We start from the raw sequence: 3733 nt of genomic DNA, 5'->3' as shown, positions 1-3733 counted from the left end.
AATGTTTCTGAGACTTTAGAGAAATTAGAACCCTTGTGCATTGCTGGTGGGAATATAAAATGATGCAGCCACTATGGGAAATAGTTTGGTTATTTCCTGGAGGTAGAATAAAAACTATTTAAAAAATTTTTAGGATCTTTTGAATAAGTTATAAATAATAGCAACAATATATTTGATTACATATGCATACATACATACATACCAGTATGTAAGCTTATGCATAAGTGAAGTGAAGGACTCCAATTATACAAGGAACTGGAAGTGAAAATTCAGAGTATTTTGTTTTGTAGGGCACCTGGGAGGCACAGTTGGTTAAGCATCTGACTCTTGATTTCAGCTCAGGTCATGATCTCCTAGTCAGAAGATTGAATTCCATGTGGGGCTCTGTGCTGGGCATGAAGCCTGCTTGGGATTCTTTCTCTCCCTTTGTTCCCCCTCCCCTTCAAACTCTCAAGTTTTCTTTGTTTTACTTCCCATCTTGCAAGGTGGTGGTTGAAAAAGTTAGGAGGAACTTAACAGAGGACCATGGGGGAGAAGAAGGGGGGAAATAGTGGGGGAGAGGCAAACCCTGAGAGAGACTGAATGCTGAGAACAAACTGAGGGCTGATGGGTGTGGGGGGGGAGGAGGGAGACGGGCAGGGAGGAGGACATTTATGGGGATGAGCACTGGGGGTTATATGGAAAACAACTTGACAATAAACTCTCTGTAAAAAAAAAAAAAAAAAAAAGAAAAAGAAAAGAAAAGAAAAAAAGAAAAAGTTGACAAGTCAGATACTAAGGAGAGGAAACCTAAAATCAAGAAGGCTGATGATGGTAGCAAGTTTAAGAAGAGTATACTACCTCAAGGCTAAAATACCAAGAAGAAACCCCACTGCAGCCTCAAACCCTGTCCTATTCAGAGAAATTGGCAGATATTCCCAATCAGCTATGCGTTCCAGGAAGGCTATGCACAAGAGGAAATATTCAACAGCTAAATCCAGGATTGAAGAAGAAAAGGGAAAGTTTCTTGCTGCTGTTACAAAAATCAGCTGGTGGTAATGAGAACGGAGTTACCTGAGTGGTTACACTTGATGAAATGCCTCAGTGTCATCCTACTGAAAATAGATCTTGAAAGCTGCTGAGTCACAAAAAACCCTGCGTTAGCATGTATAAAAAAGTTGGAGGTGCCATCACTCCCGCGACCTTTCTGATCATCTTTACCAGGCAGCACAGAGGCAGGAGGGTGGTTTTCCTGAAGCAGCTGAGCAGTAGCTCCCTACTTGTGACCAGACCTCTGACCCTCGGTAGAGTTCCTCTGCGCAAAACACGACACGAAATTTGCCATTGCCACTACAACCAAAATTGTATCAGGGATGTGAAAATCCCAAAACATCTCACAGATGCTTAGTTCAAGAAGATACAGAAGTCCACACACGAGGAGAGGGAGATCTTGGACACAGAGAAATAAGAGATTACAGAGCAGTGCAATGTTGATCAGAAATTTGTGGACTTGCAAATTATGCCAAAAATCAAAGTGTTCCTCAGCTACAGGGCTACCTAGGCTTTGTGTTTTCTTTCACAAATGGGTTTTGCTCTCGNTAGTGAAATTACACAAGGTATTCAGAATTAGAATCTATAATAAATATAGTATAGCTATATATTTTTGTCTCAGGTTATCCCATATTTTTGTATTTTGGAGATGCTTATAATAAATATGAAAATCCATTATTTCATCAAGTCCAAATAACATAATGTCAAAAAAATTTGCCATAAGTCAGTACTCTTATTAGATTTTTATCAGTCTCATTTCTGTTCCCAGTGTTGCTAGCACCTTCTTGATGGATGCCTTTTTTTTTTTTAAACAAACTACCTAATAACCGATCCATTAAAAAAAAGAATATTTTGTTTTCATAAGGTACTTGGTACAACATGCCAAGCAGTATAGTGTTACACTTAAACCTTGGATCGTGCGTGACTTGTGCTGAGAGTGTTTCGCAAAAGAAGCAAATGTTTATAACAAATTTTAACTTGAGAAACAAGTGATGTCTTGCAATAGGTGTAGTATGTGACATGGAACGTCACAGTCATGACTGAGCCAATGGTTCCTGAAGTATATCACTTTGATATACGAGTTCCTTAGATTACAAGCATATTTCCAGAACAAATTATGCTTGCAAACCAAGGTTTTACTGCATTTGAAAGTGTACCAGTGTTCATTGTAAATACTTACATATTACAAACTCTAGGGCAACCACTAAAGACAGAAAAAAAAATATCATCTGTGTTAAAGAGAAAAGTGAACTATGTAAAATATTCAAGTAAAATCACAGAAGGCAGAAAAAAATTGAAGACAAAATAAGCCAACAAACAAACAGTAACAAACAGGACAGATGTTAATCCAGTTATCCACCAATTAAGACAGAGATTGTCAGAGTGGGACAAGAAAGAAGACCTAGGTGTATGTTACCTATTCAAAACCCATTTGAAATGTAAAGATGCATATAGGTTAAAACTAAAGGGATGGAAAAAACAATCTGATTAAAAAATGGGCAGGGGACCTCAACAAACATTTCTCTAAAGACAACATATGGGCGACCAACCAACATAGGAGAAGATACTCAGCATCCCTAATCAAATAGGGAAATAGGAATCAAAGCCACAGTGAGAGATCACCTCAAACCTGACAGAATGGCTAGCAACTAAAAGCAAGGAAATGACAAGTGTCGGTGAGGATGCGGAAAAAAAGGAAGCGTCTTGTACTACTGGTGGGAATGCGAACTGGTGCAGCTACTGTGGGTAACAGTATGGAGATTTCTCAAAAACTTAAAAATATCAATACCAGAAGAGCTAGTAGTTCCACTCAGGGGTATTTACCCATAAAAATGCAATCGTTAAGTCAAAGGCATACATGCATTCGTGTTTATTGCAGCATTATTTCTAACAGCCAAATGAAAGCAGCCCAGTGTCCATCAATAAACGAATGAATCAAGAAGTGGTGTATATATACACAATGGGCTACTATTCAGCCACAAAAGAGAATGACATCTTTCCATTTACGAGGACATGGATGGAGCTAAAGAGTATAATGCCAAGTAAAATAAGTCAGTGAGAAAAAGGCAAATACTGTAGGATTTCACAATCGGCCACAACTCACATGGTTAGAAAACCTATGGATGCCAAGTAACATTTTTGCTCTTAGGAAAGCATCCCACACAAGTTGAAGGCAAATTTATTATGGCCTCTGCCACATAGAAGAGGTAGATAGTTCTTGATTAGAAGAGTACAATTACTTTTGTTTATCCAGAGTGATTTTCTCTGGTCAACAACAGAACTTATGTGGTGAATACTCCATTTAGCTCTTGTTGCCTACTATTTAAAAAGCTCCTGGTTCATCAACTCTTCTAAGAGGACAGAAGATGGGATCAAATCTTTTCTATACCGTGGATTTTAGAACCCCAAGTGCCAATGCAATTAGTTTAGCCTGCAGTGTTATATGCCGCCATTTCAGTGCAGGGGAGACATTTTCAAGATGGATACTTGATTGGTAACAGTAGGATTCCTCAAGTTAATATACCAAGCAAGTGGGATTAATAACCCTACTGGCAACAATGACTTTTATACATAAGGCAAACATTATAGTTTAATCAAATGCCATTTGAAAGTTTTGGATCGCCTGTTTTGGAACGGCATGATCCTCTGACTTCAGTGATGATCATTTCATTTGCCTCCTCTGACTGTCGCTGATCATAGCCAT

General features: G+C 38.6%; 1 pseudogene; it reads left to right on the top strand.

Moving 5' to 3' along the window:
* The first annotated feature begins 1075 nt into the window (after positions 1-1075).
* Positions 1076-1581, top strand: LOC144228880 (large ribosomal subunit protein eL6 pseudogene; annotated as a pseudogene).
* The last annotated feature ends 2152 nt before the right edge of the window (positions 1582-3733 follow it).

The sequence above is a fragment of the Crocuta crocuta genome, unplaced genomic scaffold (genome assembly GCF_008692635.1).
Source record: "Crocuta crocuta isolate KB4526 unplaced genomic scaffold, BGI_CrCroc_1.0 scaffold696, whole genome shotgun sequence".
Lineage (NCBI taxonomy): Eukaryota > Metazoa > Chordata > Mammalia > Carnivora > Hyaenidae > Crocuta > Crocuta crocuta.
The sequence above is the reverse complement of the archived record's forward strand: the minus strand, read 5'-3'. Positions and strand labels throughout refer to the sequence as shown.